This window comes from Anomaloglossus baeobatrachus, unplaced genomic scaffold (assembly GCF_048569485.1).
Source record: "Anomaloglossus baeobatrachus isolate aAnoBae1 unplaced genomic scaffold, aAnoBae1.hap1 Scaffold_46, whole genome shotgun sequence".
Lineage (NCBI taxonomy): Eukaryota > Metazoa > Chordata > Amphibia > Anura > Aromobatidae > Anomaloglossus > Anomaloglossus baeobatrachus.
In genome coordinates, this window is record NW_027443940.1 from 667,081 (window position 1) to 687,449 (window position 20,369).

The following is a 20,369-nucleotide window of genomic DNA, read 5'->3' on the forward strand; positions in this document are numbered from 1 at the left end:
CCTTATGAGGATATGTGGCGCCCTGGACAAGCCAGGGGCCATAGAGCACAACACCCACACACCCCACACTCCCGGCAGGCACACCAAAGCCAGAACACAAAAACCCTTGTTGCCTTCCTCCAGGGGCTGATGTCCACACCAGGGGGTGGGCCAGGCGGTTGGTCCCGCCCACCGAGGAGTTCACAGTCCTGGAGGCAGGAAACTGTAGTCAGTTTAGCTCAGACAGAGCTTGAGTGCGGAGCAGAGTTAAGTGCAGAGAGTAAAAGCGTGCTGAGCTACTGCAGGTGTCCGGGTTGGAGCCCGGGCACGTCCAGCAAGGTTGGCAGATGGTGGTGACCGTCTGCAGGAGTGGCCTATCGGAGTCTACCGTAAGGACCGTGGATGGGCGGTGGCCCGGCGGTACCGGACCGGTACGCAAGGAAAAGCCAGCACCATCTGGCAGGGGCTTTTCGGACCCCGGCAAGGCTAGGAGTCGCCGTGAATTTGCTGAATCCGTTAGTGAAGGGGACCTCCTGGGTTTCCAAACAGTCAAGTCCCGACAGAAGGCAACAGTCCAACCGAGTGAGAGAGACACCGCCACCGCCAAGGCAACCGTTTCTCAGGGCCAGCGCCTGCGGGCAAAAGGGGCTCCTCCGGCCCATATCCAAGCCGGGGAGCGGGTTACCGGTGGGAACCCATTGGAACCGTACAGACATCTTAGGTGCAGGGAAAGGCAGTTGCCACCAACCTGCCGGGAGCAACAACACCGCAGCCGTCTGTGGGACCCGTCCATCCAGCCGTGTGTTTTACCGAGAACTGTGTCTTCATCATTGGGCTGAGTGAGTACCACCGTGCCGTGCGACACAGCGCTGCCCCCGCGACCCTGCACCTTCCCAGGCCCCGTGTCAGGTTTCCGGGTTTTCCAGTCCTCTTTTGAAAAAGCTTGCCCTCGGTAAACATGGAGTTTTATGTTCTGTTGCCCTACTTCCTGTCCAGCTGCTTAAAAGGCCGCCTCTAAGCCTAGTCCAGTGCCTGAGTATACTGCTTGCTGTGTGCTCCTGCTTTACTGCTGCTGCTACTTGGATTCCTCCTGAAAATCTACCGACCGACTCTGGACCACACCCGGTTTCTTCAAGCTGTGCCCGGACTCCGTCTGCCATCTTCGGTCAGCACTCTGCCCGGTTTCTTCCGGTTCGTAACCATTCTGGACTTTCATCCCGTACGGACACTTCTGGACTTTACCGCTTGCCCCTTGTGTCCCGGCTGCGGCGCATTTAGGCCTTCCGGGGTTGATTGCCGGACAGTCCCTGTATAGGGGTTCGCTCTGGTGGTCTCCCTGGGGGAGTCCGGTGCGTGGCCCCGGGAATTCCCTCCGCTCCGTTTCGGGAAGGTATTTCGTGTGTTTGTTCTGCTGTGTTTGTTCTGCTGTGTTTGTTCCGTTGTGTATCTACCGTGGTTACATATCATAAACATCTTGTACCACAAACTCGTCTCTGGCTGTCATTGCCCTAACGCTATCGAAATCCTCAGAACATACAATAGTATTACACCCCGTAACCTGCCTGCCATCCATCCCTACCCCATCACCGGGCCCCGGGACAACCAACCCCCTACCCATGGAGGGGAGAAATAACAACAAAGCTGCTCCCAGTCACCGCTCCCGGGATCCCCGTCTAGAGCAGCGGTGGTGTCACCAAAATCACCACAACCGTGGGTGGCGTCATGGACAATATCCATAATCAAAAACCCCCACAACCAAATACCCCCCTTTTCACTCGTGGGTGGGGAGCGCCGCTCGAGTCCCCGGGATCCGGCCCACCGCTCGAGCCACCACCGAGCAGCAGCAGCGGCCGCAGCAGCAGCGGCAGCCGGACCCGAGCAGTGGGAGGGCGCAGCGTCCCCTCCTCCGCCCGCGACAGATACTTCCGGGTGCCCTTACTGGCACTCAGTTGATGCAGCATCTTTAGTCCAGGAACTCCTCACCAGGCCTGCTCTCTAAACAACCCACTGGACACCTGTCACTCCTCCCCTCATGACTATGAACCCCCTCCATATCAGGAAGGGTAAACATTAACATAAACATTGTTTATGACTACCGAAACCCATAACTAATTCGTTGTTATTACAGTTGCAACACATTAAACATTACTTAAACATATTCTTTACATTATCAGGCCTCAATGCTAGGTTATTATATATTATTATAGGGCCTTACTTAAAGGGAGTCTGTCAGCAGGTTTTTGCTACCTCATTTAAGAGCACCATAATGTAGAGACAGAGACCCTGATTCCAGTGATGTCAATTACTGAGCTGTTTGCTGTCATTTAGATAAAATCAGTGTTTCTCTGTTGCACATCTTGCAGTTATATAAAGCTCATGAATACTTTGGACTACCTAGCAGCAGGACAAGTAGTTCTCTAATGATGTTGTACTGCTGATCAAAACTACACTAAGCAGCCCAGTAAGTAAAACTGCTGAAATCAGGATTTCTGTCCCTATGTTATGTAGCTCTAAAGGGGGCTTTACACGCTATGACATCGCTAATGCGAACTCGTTAGGGTCACGGAATTGGTGACTCACATCCGGCCGCATTAGCGATGCCGTTGCGTGTGACACCTATGAGCGATTTTGCATCGTTGCAAAAACATGCAAAATCGCTCATCGGTGACATGGGGGTCCATTCTCAAAAATCGTTACTGCAGCAGTAACGAGGTTGTTCCTCGTTCCTGCGGCAGCACACATCGCTCCGTGTGACACCGCAGGAACGCGGAACCTCTCCTTACCTGCCTCCCGGCTACTATGCGGAAGGAAGGAGGTGGGTGGGATGTTACGTCCCGCTCATCTCCGCCCCTCCGCTTCTATTGGGTGGCGGTTCAGTGACGCAGCTGTGACGTCGCTGTGACACTGAATGAACCGCCCCCTTAGAAAGGAGGCGGTTCGCCGGTCACAGCGACGTCGCCGAGCAGGTAAGTGGTGAGACGGGTCTGGGCGATGTTGTGCGGCACGGGCACCGATTTTCCCGTGTCGCACTACAGATGGGGGCGGGTACCCACGCTAGCGATTTCGGTATTGATATTGCAGCGTGTAAATCGGCCTTTAGTTTAGGTGGCAAAAACCTGGCGAGAGATTCCCTTTAAACATATTCTTTACATTATAAGGCCTCAAAGCTAGGTGTTGCCGACCTCTACACATTGCCGGCTCTGCTATATCAAGGAACCGCATTTTGTTAGCAGCTTATGGTTCTGGGTGCACTTGGGACCTGACAGGTCCCCTTTAAGCCATTCTCAGTATGTTGTTTGAATAGTGAGACATTAGGCTTCTGAGAAGTTTAGGGCTCATGTGTACGTTACGTCCTGGCCAGTGCAGAAATAAATGCACCCTCTGGCAGACTTGACGCTGTGTTGACAAAAAGAGTGCATCCAAAACGCATGTATTTTGGATGCATTTTGCATGTATTTTACATGCGTTTTGGATGCATTTTTATCAGTGTAGTCCCCCGGAAATTCGGCTATGCTACATGCTCGCTGACAGCAGACACAGACAGAGACGGGCAATGAAAATGAACTTGGATGAATTTCACCCGACTTCATTGTCATGCCGCCGCTCTGTCTCTGTGTGCTGTCATGAACTCAGATGAACCTTCGAGGTCAGTGCCAGGACACAGAAGTCCGCAGCAGTGACATCAGAGCTTCACCCGATTTCACTGACATCGCGCAGCTCTCTCTCTCTGTGTCACAGCCTGATTTGCGGTCACACGTGAAGGACTCACCTGTGATCGCAAATCCCCCAAGTGACTGCAGTGAGCCACGCTATCAGCTGTGCTTTCACTCAGGTTACTCGTGGCCACAGCTGCAGTCCTCCACCTGAAAGCGGTGGCCGCAAGTAACCTCAGTGACAGCACAGCTGATCGCGCGGCTCACTTCAGTTGCTGCATGGAGCTCACAGGAGCGTCGATGTTCTACTGCCGCTCCTGTCAGCTTCCAATGTAGCAGAGCTGAAAGCGTCATGGGACCTTGCGTGGATTACGTCGGACCTGGAGGTATTTTTGAGGGGTTAATAAAGAGGTGAAAGAGGGTGTTTTTTTTGTCTTTCATTACAAATAAAGGATTTTTTGGATGTGTGTGTTTATTTTCTTTAAATTACAGGTTAATCATGGAAGGTATCTCGGGGAGACGCCTGCCATGATTAACCTAGGACTTAGTGGCAGCTATGGGCTGCTGCCAATAACTCCTTATTACCCAGTTTGCAACCACACCATGGCAATTCTGGATGAGCCGAGTAGAGTCCCGGGACTGTCGCATCTAATGGATGCGGCAATTCCGTGCGGCTGCTGACTGATATTGTTAGGCAAGGGAGCTCCCCATAACGTGGAGCTCCCCATCTTGAGAATACCAGCCTTCAGCCGTTTGGCTTTACCCTGGCTGGTATCCAAATTGGGGGGACCGCACGTCGTTTTTTTTTTAATTATTTATTTATTTATTTTACTGCTCGATATAAACACACCCACCGGCAACTGTGATTGCTTGCAGTGAGACAGCTGTCACTCAGCGTGGGGGCGTGTCTGACTGCAACCAATCATAGGCGCCGGTGGGCGGGGGAAGCAGGGAATACGAGATGGATTAATGAGCGGCCTGCATTTTCAAAAGAGGAGAAGCCGCCCCAGTGTGAACGCCGTGCAGCGCAGCGCCGGTGATCGTGTATCGGTGAGTATGAGCGAGGGGGTGGGAGGGAGAGACCGACATGGACAGAGAGAGAAAGACCGAAAGAACTGCGTTTGTTATGTTAAAAAAAAACATGCGGATCGCAACAAAAATGCAGTGCAAACGCATTGCTTAGCATTTTGGTAGCCTTTTTCTACAACTCATTGATTTCATTGAGTGTAGAATGCTGCCAAAACGGACAAAACAATTGACATGCTGCTTTTTTAAATGCAGAGATTTTATCACATTTTTGGACAATCAAAACGCTGCGTTTAAAAAAGCATCGTGCGCACGGATTTTGCATGATTCTCATAGACTTTGCTGGGGAAGCAGAACGCATGCATTTTGCCAATGTGACGCTGCAGCTTAAATCACTGCAGAAACGCAAAAAAAACGTGCACATGAGCCCTTAACCTCCCTGGGTTGCAACGGATTTATCTTAGGGCTAAACTGAAAATAGAAATTGCTATTCACTCACAATCGCTGTTTTGGGATCTGGATTTCGCAGCAAGGAATCTTCAGGCCGTATCCCAGGGTAGTGTAAATTAGTATCAAATGTCAGTTGGTGGGTTCTAGTAAAAGATGGCAAATGGAGAACTGTGAAGTTCAGGCAAATCAAAATTCTCCTACAACAGTAAACAGGCTGAAGGTTGGAGAAGTTCTCTCAATCATCTCCAAGACCTCTCCCGAATATCCTCTATTCTAGAAAATTCTGTTCCCCAACACATCTGATTATGCAGCATTTGTGCATGCTAGAGGCAATGCCAATAGGTGGCATGGGAATACTTTTTCAGAAAGCTAAGGGGTATAGCTCATGTGAATGGCAGAAGGAAAGCAGAGCTGGCCAAAAGTAATAAGATGACAATTTTGCAGTGGTACACATACTCTCTATATGGCAAATAAATGTAGACAATTTTTTTAAAATTGTTCTTGTAGTTATAGGCGGAGCCGGAATGTAAAAGTCTGGATCCGCCAGGGTTGCCTAGTACTCATGCACCGATCCTGGGCCTGGCGTTCTCAGGAAAACTCCAGATAATTATCTGGATCTGGCCTCCGGGGTAATTAAAAAAAATACAGAAAAAAGAAAGAAAATAAGAATAAAGCAGGCGCGTCATACTTACCAGTCTCCTGCGCAGCTGCAACACTACTTCTGTGGATGCTCTTTAACATCACGCATATTCACTGCTTCCCCCACCCACTCGCATTCCCAGCGTCTGGGATTGGTTACAGTAAGACTGCACCCCCACTCTCTGTGACAGTGTGTCTGATTGCTTACAATAGCACATGCTGCCTGCATATCTATATTGGTGTAAAAATAAATAAATTAAAAAAAACTGGCATAGTGTCCCCCACATTATGATGCCCAGCACACCCATGCGACCTTTTTTAAATTGGGTATCCCTGCAATTTTGATACCCAGCCATGATTAAGCCGAAAGCTGGGGGTTGGTATTCTCAGGCTGGGGAGGCCCATAGTTATTGCCCCCCCAACCTAAAAATAGCAGCTTGCAGCCACCCAGGGTTGATGCATCCATTTTTGTGCCAAGAAATGCAGATTTGATACTGAAATTTATAAACCATATTCAAATCTGCATCTTCTTTCAAAAAAATGCATCAAAACACGATGAGGCTCTAATGCGATAGTGATGCGATTTTTCGAAAGGTCACTTTAGGAGGTTTCAGCTGTTCTGGTACTTAGGGGCTCTGTAAATGAAGTCTGCAAGCTATTCAAGGAAAATTTGTGCTCCAAAAGTCAAATGGTGATTTTTCACTACTGAGCGCTGTGTTGTGGCCAAACATTACCATACAGTCACATGTGGGATATTTCCACGTTCAGGAAAAATTGTGTAACACATTATGGGGTCTTTTTTTTCCTATTCTCCTTATGAAATTTGGAAATCTGGGGTTAAAACAACATTTTAGGGGTAAAAATTTACATTTTTTTCACCTTCAATAGTATAACATTTTGTGTCACACCTGTAGTGTCAATATGCTCATCACACCTCTAGATGAATTCATTGAAGGTGTACTTTGTAAAATGAGGTCACTTTTAGAGGTCTGTTTTTCTGGCATGTCAGGGGCTCTGCCAATATGACATGGCACCCCCAAACTATTCCAACTAAATCTGAACTCCAATATTGAACTTTGCACTGTGCTTCAAAAGAAGTTTTTGACTACATATTGGGTATTGTCAAACTAAGGAAAATTGTATAAAAAATTGTATGGTTCTCATTACTTTTTTTTCCAGACAAAAAGCTGCTCCTTCCTTTCCGAGCCCTGCTGTGCATACAACAGTAGTTTTCCATTAGGCTCCTTTTACATTGAGTTTCAGTGGCTCCGTCGGAGCATACGTCGGAAATCCCGCCCCTCCCCCCACAAAACATGTTTCGGACATATGTGCCGATAGGGCCATTGAGTATAATGGAGCAGACAGAGCAAGCATGTGCTCTGTCTTGCACCATTTTCGGGTGTATACGCCTTTTGCAAGCGGACATCCAAACGTAGTTTGCTATGTCTGAGCATCCACCTGCAGAAAGCATATAGACCTGAAAATGGTGCAAGACAGAGCACACGCTTGCTCTGTCTGCTCCATTATACTCAATGGCCCTGTCGGCGCATACGTCCGACACACGTTTTATGGGGGTGGGGTGGGATTTCGGACGTATGCCCTGACGGAGCCACTTAAATGCAATGTGAAAGGAGCCTTAAGCCCGCTTTACACACTACAATAAATCTTACGATGTGTCGGCGGGGTCACGTCATAAGTGACGAACATCCGGCATCGTACGGTACATTGTAGTGTGTAACAGCTACGTGCGATTGCGAATGAACAGTAAAACGTTCATCGCACGCACGTCGTTTATTCCTCATGAATTGAACGTCAGGTTGTTCATCGTACCCGGGGTAGCACACATCGCAGTGTGCGACACCACGGGAACGATGAACAGATCTTACCTGCGTCCTGCGGCTCCCGGCCAGCAATGCAGAAGGAAGGAGGTGGGCGGGATGTTTACGTCCCGCTCATCTCCGCCCCTCCGCTTCTATTGGCCGGCTGCCGCGTGACGTCAGTGTGACGCCGAACGTCCCTCCCACTCCAGGAAGTGGACGTTCGCCTCCCACATCGAGGTCGTATGGATGGGTAAGTACGTGTGATGGGGGTTAATCGTTTGTGCGGCACAATCAACAAAATTGAATGTGCCGCACATACGATGGGGGCGGTTACGATCACATACGATATCGTATGCAGATTCGTAACATGTAAAGCAGGCTTTACACATGGGATATTGGTGTACTCCAGATAAATTGCACAACAAAGTGTGTGATCCATTTTTCCTTAAACTCTTCTGAAAATACAATATTTGGAGCTAAAATAATATTTTTGTGGGAAAAATGTGAATTTTATTTTCACAGCTCAATGTTATAAAATTCTCTGAAGAACCTGGGGGTTCAAGGCGCTTAATACACATTTAGATAAGTTCCTTAAGGGGTCTACTTTCCAAAATGGGTTATTCATGTTTTGTTTTTTTTACTTTTTAGGCATATCAGGGGCTCTTTAAATGTGACATGGTGTCTGCAAATGATTTCAGCCAATTTTGCGTTCCAAAAAGTAAAATGGTGCTCCTTTACTTCTGAACCTTGCTGTGCTCCCAAATAGTAGTTTTTCATCAGTTATGGGCTATCGATGCACTCAGGAGGAATTGCACATCAAATTGTATGGTGCATTATCTCTTGTTACCCTTGTGAAAATAAAAAAATGTAAACTAAAACATCATTTTTGTGGGAAAACCATATTTTTTTTCATTTTCATTGCTCAACGTTATAAAATACTTTGAAACACCTAGTTATTAAAGGTGCGAACCACACATCTAGATAAATTCCTTGAGGGGAACTAGTTTCCAAAATGGGGTAACTTGTAGGGTGGTTTCCACTGTTTAGTCATATCAGTGGCTCTCCAAACACGACATGGCGAGTGTTATCGATTCAAGGCATTTTTGCGTTCCAAAAGTCAATTGGTGCTTGGTGCTCCTTCCCTTCCGAGCCCTGCTGTGCGCCCAAACAGTAGTTTTCCACCACATATGGGTATCAGTATACTCAGGAGATCTTGCACAACAAATTGTATGGTTCACTTTATCTTGTTAATGTTGTGAAAATGAAAAATATTTAGGTAAAAGCAACATTTTTGTGGTAAAAAGTGTATTTTTTTCATTTTCACAGCTCAACGTTATAAAATTCTGTGAAGCGCCTGTGGGTTCAATGGGCTCACCACACCTCTAGATAAATTCCTAGAGGGCTGTAGTTTCCAAAATGTAGTAACTTGTGGGGGTTTCCACTATTTAGGCACATCATGGGCTCTGCTAACACGATATGATCTTCACTATCTATTCCAGCCACTTTTGCACTGCAAAAGTGAAATAGCACTCATTCCCTTCCAAACCCTGATGTGCGCCCAGACAGTAGTTCTCCACCACATAACGGGTATCTGTGTATTCAGGAGAAATTGCACAACAAATTTTATGATGCTTTTTCTCCTGTTAGCCTTGTGCAAAATATTGGTCAAAAGTAATATTTTGAGGGAATAGTAATTTTTTTTATTTTTTTCCTTCCACATTACTTCAGTTCCTGTGAAGCACCTCAAGGGTTGATAAACTTCTTGGATGTGTTTTTGAGCAGTGTGAGGTGTTCACTTGTTAGAATGGTGTATCGTTTGGGTATGATCTGTCACATATGCCTCTCAAAGTCACTTCAAATGTGATGTGGTCCCTAAAAAAATGGTTTTGTAAATTTAGTTGGAAAAATTTGAAATGGCTCAAACTTTTATCCCCTCCTATCTACCTAACAAACAAAAATTATATTTCAAAAATGGCGCTGATCTAAAGTAGACATGTGGGAAATTTGAATAATTATTTTGTATGACATTAGGCTATGTCCGCACTTTGCGTTTCCACCTGAGTTTCAGCTGCTTTTTAGGTCCGTTTTGAACTGCACCTTTTCTTGCCAAAAGGCGTGCGTTTTGATTTTCCATAATAGTCTATGAAAAATGGTGATTTCTTGTCCGCACTTTGTGTTTATAAACACTGCGTTTAATTTGTGGCAAAAACCATGTGTTCAAAGAAGCAGCATGTCAATTGTTTTTGCCATTTGGGCTGCGTTTTGCTAACATTGAAGTCAATGAGAAGTAGCTAAAAGCAAGAAACATCAAAATTCCAGCGTTTTACCTGCTTTTTACCTACAGAAACAATGCGTTTTGGACTATCAAAACGCATGCTATTCTGACATTAAATTAATGGAATAATATGTCCCTTTACACATACACACATAGTCCAACAATTATAATAATGAAAAATATAATTTAAATGCTATTTTACTGCTAAATAGTATAAAACCGCTATAATTATGAGAAACATAACTTTATTCTTTATAATTTCAATAATTATATGTGTCCCTTTTTTCCCCTTTTTTCATTGTGTTTGACTGTTTAAACTTTATTTAGCAGTGTCTTTATGTTCAAAACGCATCTTTCCAAACGCAATGGAAAAGCATGTAAAAAGCGCTAAAAATGCGTCTGAAATGCGGTAAATACGCATGCGTTTTTAGTGCTATTTTGTGGTCAAAAGCAACTTTGGGGGGGCGTGGCCTGCACGCTGATGGCGACGGCTGCTTGAAGGAGAGCTCTGTGCTGACAGCAGGATAAACCGGCTCTTATCAGCTCACAGATAACAGGATTACCAGCTACAGGAGGTGTGAGTAACCCCAGCCCCCAGCTATGCCTAAGGGGAGACCTAAAAAGACTGGCACTCCAGCCAAACTGACAGAGTTCTACCCCCTGGATAGGGATCTCTCCTCACCAAGCAAGATGGCTTCACACTCAGCTTCTTCCCACTCCTCACAGGGAGAAACAGGCTGTTTAAGAGGCTGCACAGCCATTCCACTGACAGAGGAAACAATGCAAGCTCTGCTGAAAACGCTGAGGGCTTCCTTGCAGGCTGATCTCAGAGAAATAGTAAGAGAGCTGAAGGAAGAGATCAGGTCTCTAGGGGTTCGCACAGAGCATGTAGAAACTAAAATGGCTGAACTTGCAACATCACATAACAATCTGATAGATGCTAACACAGCTTTGGAAAAGGAGGTGGAGGCACTAAAACTTAAAATCAGTGATATAGAGGACAGATCCCGAAGAAATAACCTAAAAATCAGAGGGATTCCCTCATCAGTAGCAGATAAAGACCTCCAGGAATACTTCCACAAGTTTCTGCAGCTTATACTCCCTGGATGGGACACCAGAGACCTGATAGTGGACAGGATTCATAGAGTCCCTAAAGCCAAAGGCATAGATCCAGCTCTGCCTAAAGATGTCCTGGCTAGACTTCATTTCTATAAAACAAAAGAAGCTGTGCTGCACACACTGAGGGGAAATCCAGCCCTGCCAGACACTTTCATGGGACTAAAAATCTTCCCAGATCTTTCTGCTGCAACTCTTAATAAAAGAAGAGAATTTGCCCACCTTTCTAAACTCCTTAGAGATCAAGACATCAAGTACAAGTGGGGGTTTCCGGTGAAGATGATAATTTTCAAAGATGGAGGCACTCACATATGTCATACTCCTTCTCATCTGGGCAAATTGCTGGATGACTGGGGAATAGCCCACCCACCAAACCCTGGTGGGCAGGAGAATCATAGAGGCCCCCCAGACAGGATTAACCCTGAATGGTCAGTAGCTTAGCTGGGACTCCTTCCTGCTTATGGCACCTGCTGTCCCTGCGCCTGTGACACGGGATGTCACGTAGCCCCCCTGATGTTCTCGCCTATGGCGAGCGGTTATACACCGGGCACCCTACTCGAGGCAAACCGGTGTTGTTGGAATTTTTTTGTTTTTGTTCCTCTTCTCACAAATGTTCCTTAATTTTTTCTGGAAATTTCTCTCAATTCCTTGCTGGTCTAGCCCCTCTCATCCCTGATGGCGTTCCTGGGAATTCAACCCCCCCTGCGGCTCCAATATGAGAATTAAGATATTGTCTATTAATGTGAACGGACTCAACTCCCCAGCAAAAAGGTCAATGATGTGGAGAGAGGTCAAGGCATCTAACTGTGATATAGCGTGCATTCAGGAGACCCACCTTCTTTCCACAGATAATAAACGGCTACTTCATCCAAGCTTCCAACACACCTTTTTTGCTAATGACTCAAAAAAAAGAGGAGGAGTGGCCATTTTAATAAAGAACTCAGTGGCCTTTAAATTGATAAATGTCAGTTATGGAGCGGATGGAAGATATATTATTTTGTCTTGTTATATCAACAGCGTCCCTTATACCTTGGCAACGGTCTACTCCCCAAATTCATCACAATTGAACTTTGCTAGGAAATTTTTCCAAGCATTCAAAGATACTGCCACAGGGGCGGAAATCATCTGTGGAGACTTTAATATACCTGTAATACGCTCCATGGATTGCTCCAACACCAGCATCCCACATGCTAAGGAACTTAAGCATCTCATCAATGAATTCCATTTTCATGACATCTGGAGATATTTGCACGCATCAGAAAGAGACTATACGTTCTTCTCTTCCAGGCACCGCTCATACAGTAGAATTGATTTTTTTTTGGTCGACAGCAAATCTATAAGTAATTGTGTGGCAGCTGATATTGGTTTAATTACTTGGACAGATCATGCGCCGATCTCTTTGTCTGTTCAGGGTAGCTTTAATGTTCAAAATTCCCCTAGGTGGAGACTGAATACCAGCTTGCTTGGTAGGCAGAAGGTACATGATGAAGTAGAGTCAGTGTTAACAGAATATTTTAAACTTAATAATAATGGGGAAATTTCTGACGAGACCCTGTGGGCTGCTCATAAAGCCGTAGTCAGAGGGCAGCTCATAAAAATAGCCTCCATCCAAAAACGGAAAAAAGACGCAGATATTAAATATATATTAACCCGTATTCATCACCTTGAATCCCTGAATAAAGCCAAAGCATCCCCTAACTAGACTAAAGAAATTGTAACCCATAGATTCCAACTAAGATCCCTACTCCTGCAAAAATACGAACATAATCTTAAAAAAAATAGATCGACATTTTATGCTATGGGGGATAGAGCGGGGTCCTTATTGGCAAGAAGGACGAAAAAACGTGAGATCCAATCTAAAATAGAATTCCTGAGGGACCCGAACGGAACAATCACTAGACATCCCATTGAAATAGCAGAAGCATTTGCGAAATACTATGAGGCCCTGTATAATCTAAAATATGATTCCAATACGTCACAGCCGACTCAAGTGGATATACAGGGTTTCCTAGACACCCTGGATCTTCCCCGGGTCTCAGATGAGCAATTAGAGGAACTTAATCTTCCCTTTACTACACATGAAATCCTAGGTGCCATCAAAATGACTAAGTCTAACTCTGCCCCGGGCCCCGATGGGCTGCCATACGAATATTACAAACAATTTACATCCACTCTGTCCCCCTTTATGTCAAAAACCTTCAATTTTTGGCAAAATAAAGGGTCAATTTCTCCAGACAACTTAGAAGCGATAATTATCACGCTACCCAAGCCAGGGAAACCTGCAGACACCCCGGGTAATTTTAGGCCCATTTCACTCCTAAATTGTGATGTTAAAATTTATGCCAAACTAGTGGCAGATAGACTTCACAAAGTGATCCCGACCTTAGTGGCTCCAGATCAAGTTGGGTTTGTGACAGGGAGGCAATCTAAGGATGGCACCAGACGGATGCTTGACTTGATTGGACTGGTGGAGATATCGGGTGAACCCAGTGCATTCCTGTCTCTTGATGCTGAAAAAGCCTTTGACAGGGTGCACTGGGGATACCTGGAGAGAGTTCTAACAAAATTCGGGTTCTTGGGGAACATCAAGTCATCCATTCTAGCCCTCTACTCTTACCCAAATGCGTCAGTGTTGGCATCGGGGTTTCTGTCATCTAAATTTCAAATAAGTAATGGCACCCGCCAGGGGTGTCCATTGTCTCCCGCTATTTTTGCTTTAGTGGTAGAACCTCTGGCGGAAGCTATACGAAAAAACATAGCCATTTCTGGTATAAGAGTTGGGGAATTTGAACATAAACTTGGTTTATACGCAGACGATGTGATAATTTCCTGTTCTAACCTTGCAGTGTCGATTCCAGCAGTGGTGAACACATTATCAAACTTTTCTAAAGTGTCGTATTATAAGCTTAATGCGGCAAAGTCTTTGATACTGCCGTTTAATGTACCGGCGGAGGCCAGGAGTGCGCTGGAGGGGGCCTTTCAATTCAAATGGTGCGACAGGGGGATACCTTATTTGGGTATTAAGCTGACACCATCGCAGATGTTAATTAAAGAAAATTTGGAACCTCTGATCCAAAATTTAGAAAAGGAATTGGGAAGATATGAAAAAATATCATTGTCCTGGATGGCCAGGATACAGTCCTTTAAAATGGTTTTCTTACCCAAAATATTGTATGTGCTCAGATGCCTTCCCATCAAAATTTCTCACAAAACCCTGATGAAACTTCAATCGTTGACTAACAAATTTGTCTGGGGTAATAAAAGGGCTAGGGTCGCAGGTAAAGTGTTATACCCCCCATATGACTTAGGGGGATTGGGCACCCCAAACATAACGGCATATTATAAAGCCTTACTAATTGAATCACTAAAGGAATGGTGGCGTCCAGGTAATTCACATAGATGGGCTCAGATTGAAAATTTCCTGTCCCGCCAGGGCTCGGTCAGAAGAATGATGGAAGCAGAATATTTGAGCCGTTCACGGTTCTCCCCGTGTGTTCCCACCATGTCAGCCTCCCTGGAGGTCTGGCGAAATGACTTGATTCATAAGATTCAGATTCCTCTTTCAGAGATTTCCCTCAAGTCGTTGGAATCTCAAATCCCCTTTTTGAATCTGGCCAGGTGGGAGGGATCGGGCATTACAGTGCTGGCGGATCTATACTCTGATTTGGGTGTTAACCCCTTTAATGAAATAGTACGGGAACACCCCTCTTTAAAGGGCTGTTTCTATCAACACATCCAAATTAGTCATTTTCTGGCCTCTAAATTTCCTCCAAAGTCAAAGCCTCTGTTACCTACAACAAAAGCTTTGGTATTTAAAAAGATAATTAAATCCAAAGGTATCTCCTCGACATACAAATGGCTCAATAACCCCCCCGAAGAGCAAAAATCTCCTTATATGAATAAATGGGACGTGGAGTTGAGTGTCTCTACCTCACCTTCAAACTGGCACTCGGCATCAGCAAATATCCAAAAATATTCCAAGTGTATAAATCATCTGGAGCAACTGAAAAAAGTACACCTGCGATGGTATCGGTCCCCAGCCAACTTAGCACAGTTCCTCCCAAATTATTCGCCACATTGTTGGAAGGGCTGCCTCCAAAGGGGTACTCTTGGTCACTGCTGGTGGGCTTGTCTCAAGGTTTTCTCATTCTGGTTGGAGGTGTTTGGCCTGATGGGTGAGCTGACAGGCAATCCTATTAATCCGAATCCGGCTCTGGCAGTGCTAAACGTGGGTATAGAGGAGTTCTCTTGGGAATCCAGGGGTTTATTAGTTCACATTCTAGTAGCTGCCAGATATTGCATAAGTTTGCACTGGAAATCCCCAAAGACGCCTACATTAGTTGAACTATATAACCGAATTAATCTCCAATGCCAATACGAGTTCTGTCTGGCTCACTCCATCCGCGCCAAAAACAAAATACTTCAGATTTGGGACACGTGGTTAAACTCTGTATATGCATCCCCTGTCAGGCATCTGTTTCCAGGGCAAACTGTTGATAATTAAAAACGGGTCAAATAGGCTCAAAGTGTGTGTTACGCAGGGTGTTCACCCATACCACATGTCAATAGTCAAGGTGTTTAAATCTCTGTTGTTGTTACTGCTCGGGCTACCCCAAAACGCCATCCAATTCCCTCCCTCCCCCCTCCCCCTCCCTGGTTGCCTCCTTGCAACCATCCATGGTTCTCCCCCTCTCCCCCACCTCTCTCTCCCCTCCCTTTTCTTATCTTCCTTTCTTACTCTCTGGTTCTGGTTGTTTGGATCCCTCATTTTGAGGATTCTATACGTATTGGGTATTGATTAACCTAAAAAAGTTGCAACTTGCATCAGACATGATTGGTGGTGGTGTGACAGGAAATGTGAATCATAATCAAAGGTGACACTACCACATGTTACAGCGTTGTTTTCTTTGTGTATTATTGCCAATGATACCTGAATTTCTCCTTTTTTTTGTAATGTAACTTCCTACAATAAAAATTGATTGGATTAAAAAAAAAAAAAAAGCAACTTTGGGAAAATCAAGTACTGCCAGAGGGTGAGTTTTGAACTGCGTTTTGGACGACGCAAAGTGCGGTCATACCCTTAGGGCTCGCTCACACTGGTTATAATACAGAGGAATGCAATGCAAGAAAACAACGCATTGCACTGTTATTCAATGAGGCAGGGTAAAAAATTGCAGCATGCTGCAACTAACCCTGTATATCAGATGAGACTTGCCAATGATAGTCTATGGGTGCGTGGAAAAAAATGGATAGCACACGGACCATCAGTATGCCAATCCGATTTTCATGCACAGTTCACAGCCAGAACGCTCCTGACAAAAAAAATAAAAAAAACACAGATAGATAGGTAGATAGATAGATAGATATGCATAGATATGCAGATATTTAATTTTACAATTTCCCTACATATTGCACCCAAAAGTGTCTTTCATGTGGCACTAAAGGGTGTTTAACCAGTGAGACCCAACATCTCTGAAGAGAGGTGACATTACTGATGTTCACACTCATCAGACATTCTGGGAGTCACACTGCCCTCTGTGTGTCCTGGTGACAGCAGGACATCATCACTGATCGCCACAGTCGCCGGGTCTCGCGGAGCGCAGCTTCTGCTCAAAGCCTTTGTAGCCTTGTTGTGAGGCTCCATAGCCTTTGATTTACAAAATTGAGGAACATTGTGTGAACAACTGGACTACGTCAGCCCTGGGAACTTTGGTGAACGAGGGACAGTCTATTGTTTTTGTTTCTGCAGGTTAATAGCATTTTTTTTACATGACAGGTTCTTTTAAAGCAGTGTATTGCTGATAGATGTTTTTTTTTTCAATAAAAATGCCCCCATCCCTCCCTTTTGCCAGGTGGCATACCTACCTGTTGCCTTGGCCATTTCTCTAGTTATCCCAAACTGTTTTATGCTCATCTCCCCACATACATAGTCAAGTAATGACCAGATCAATTATTTAGGGTGCCCTAGGCATTAATTTACATGTGCTTATCTGTCAAGACATGTGTGGCACCCCAATGGCCTGGTTGTCATAGTAGTGTTGCCCCGACATTGGGGTTAATACTAAGCCTGGAAGGAAGCGAGGGGTCCCTTGGTCAGTAAGTACCTACATTCAACACAGTTTCTACTCCGGGCCAGCAGAGGGAGCTCTAAACCTGGTGTTCTGGGGAGCTTCCCAGAAGCTCTGACCTAGGGGAGGAGTTAGAGGAGTGACAGTTGGGAGTTGACCGTTAGAGAGAGGAGTTGGAACCAGGAATTTGAGAAGAGCAGACCGTTTTTTCCTGACGTCGGGGAGCTGAGAGAAGCTCGACCTGTGGGAATGGAGTCTGACAAAGAGGCAAAAAGGAGGAAGACTGGGGAGTGGAGCTAAGCCGACTCACCCCAAAAGGCACGCTAGAAACCGGACACCAGAGTCTATGGCTGCTCGGGTACTCGAGCCCCGATAGCTAAATCCAGAGGGCAGGAGGATTACAAGTCTCCTGGCCCCCAGAGACCACCTGAAGGAAAAGCTGCAGATTAGGGACTGAGAGTGAGCGCGGAACCTGGAAGTTCCCAGAGGGCCACAGCATCAAGAGGAGTGCTGAGTGAAAACCGAGGGGGCATGACAGCATGTAGCAGCAGCAGAGGAGAAGCAGGGACGCAAGGACTCTGCCATAACGTTCCTGGACAGCGCAGAGGAAAGATGACGGAGTGGAGCTGGTCACCGGAACGTGCTGTTCCCGGGACCGCAACCTGGATTAAGGAAGAGACGAAGCAGCTTTACAGGAGAATGCGGACGCAATTCCTGTTTATACTGGACCACTGGAGGGAAGAGATGAGAAGCCTGGCGGTGGTGGTGCGAGCCCGTGAGATCAAAATCCCACGTGATGAGAGGGTAAGCTGTTACCCAGTCCCAGATGATTGTCCTAATCCGGCCGATGTGGCTGAGGGATCCAGACCGCCCCCGCTCCCGGTGAGCATTCCGCCGCAACCAACCCCGTCCTCGGCGGACGCCGAGCTGCCTACTCCCACCATGGCAGTGGAACCTTCAGCCCCTGTGTACGAAGATACAGCTGCAGAACCTCTAGTTCCGGCCCTCGACCCGGTCACGACAGCGGCCACCCCGACACTGGCCAGACCAGACCCGGCCGCATCACCGGGCCCGTCCTTAGAGGCGGAGCACCCGGACTCTGCCACCCCGGCTGCGGAGCAGTCGGTACATCTACCAGATGTAGCGGAGGTGGAGCCTGAAGAATTGCCGGTCCCACCGCTGCGTGGCATCCCAACAGCTGTTGGGGCCACCAGAGTTCACCTAAAGCCTATGCCAGCTATGGAGCCGAGGCCGGACACTGACGCCCCCTACTGGGAACGACACCAACAGAATCTGCAACAGGAGATAGTAACACGAGACCAGCGGCGAAGGGAGCTTGCCACCCGTACACAGCAAGAGAAGAAGCAGGTAAGGAGCGCTGCTTTCCGAGTCCGTGGGTCACGGTGCCGTGGTTTAGTAGATCGATTTGACCCCATGCAAGGATGGGGGTTCATACGGGAGGCAGGCCTCATAACCGGGGTGTTCGTGTCCCGACGGGATGTCGCACAGCACCTCTCCGGGGGACATCCCGAGCGGAATTTAGAGCCCGAAGACATGGTTACCTACACCCGGTATTGTGGAGAACGGGGTTGGTATGCCCTGGAGGTGACCAAGCCCATCATGTTTGAGGAAGAGTTTGTGCTGGCGTCAGTGGTGCGTAGCCGCAAAGAAGCATGCCTACGGGACCCGGTGGTTTAAAATGTGTAATATCCTAACAGTATGTTAGGTATCTGTGTTTTCGTTTGTTGTTTTTCAAAGGTTATTATTTTTCATGTAGAAAATGCTTGGGGCTGCAAGCTAGAAGGGCTACATGGAGAAGAGGGTGATGCTGCTTGCTGGGGGGTTGTGTGGTGAAGGGAGTAATGTTATATGCATGGGGCAGTATAGGGAAGGGGATTATATTATACGTGTTGGGGCTCCGTGCCAGTGGGCCTGAATGGGGAAGGACTATGACTATGGTTGCTTATGTGGGGAAGTGGGTAATGTTTCATATGTGGAGAAGGGGGTGATGTTACGTGTGTAGAGAAGGGGGTGTGTTACATATGTGGGGAAGTCCTCCCTACCCCACAATTTATTTTATAGTCCTCAGTGTCCTCCCAATCCCACAATTCATAATATAGCCCTGATATTGTACTCCCCACCCCACAATTCATTATGTGGTCTTCAGTGTCCTCCCTAACCCACAATTCATTATATAGTCCTCAGTGTCCTCCCCACTCCACAATTCATTATATGGAAGGTATGGTAATGTACATAACAAGAAAGGGAACTATATAATATATTGTATCTATATCTGTATTTGTAGCTTTGTCGCCATAAACGGAGGGGAGGGGGCAGGCACAATTTCTTGCACAGGAGCCCCAAACTGTCAGTGTCCGCTCCTGTGAAGATGGACCGTTGAGTGGTGACCTGTTCTGTGGAGGTGCCTGCTGACGTGTTCACTAGCAGCAAGCAACGGTGGCACACTATGTGAAAGGGGGGGGCAATGACGGCACACTATGTGAAAGGGGGGAATGTAATTTTCTGTAAGGTCGGGGGACGAGGGTGTCTTCTATTAAACTGTTCTGGCGCATCTGATCTATGTAGTTTCAATTCTCCATTACCAATACATACACTGTGTATGTATAGATTGGGAATGGAGGATTGAAACGCCATGGGTGAAACGCCCCAGCACACTGTGCCCCTCTGGCCCTCCCTCCATCTTGGATATTTTCAATGTCTGCCTCCACATACTGTGTGTGCCCCTCCATCAGTATATTCTGCATGTATCATGATGTATGTAGTGGATATAAACACATGATACAAGCAGAATAGAGGGGCACACAGTGTGCAGGCCAGGAACATCTGCCCACACCAATCCCATACCCCATATATATTTTCACTACTACAATAAGGACATTTGCACACATTGTCTGTTTTTTTTACCTCAGTATTTTTTACAAATACGGAGGTAAAAAAATGACCAAATACTCAATGTGCACGTGCCGCAAGGCCTCGTGCCCACGTTCAGTGTTAGAGTTTTTTGTTACCTTAGTATTTGTTAAGCTATGTTCACACAGGGCGGTTTTGCAGGGGGTTTTTTCATTGTTTTCATTGGATTAAAGTAGATACATGCTAATAATAAGCTGCAGCTTTTGCTCAGATTTTGCTGCAGAAAAAAAACACCCTGTGTGAACATAGCCTAGGCTCATGTGCCATGTTCAGTAATGGTGAGGTTTTTATTTTTACCTCAGTATGTGTAAGGCCTCGTGCACACGCTGAGAATTTGATAAGTATATTACTTCAGTATTTGTTAAACTATGTTCACACAGGGGGTTTTTGCTCAGTTTTTCATTTATTTTTT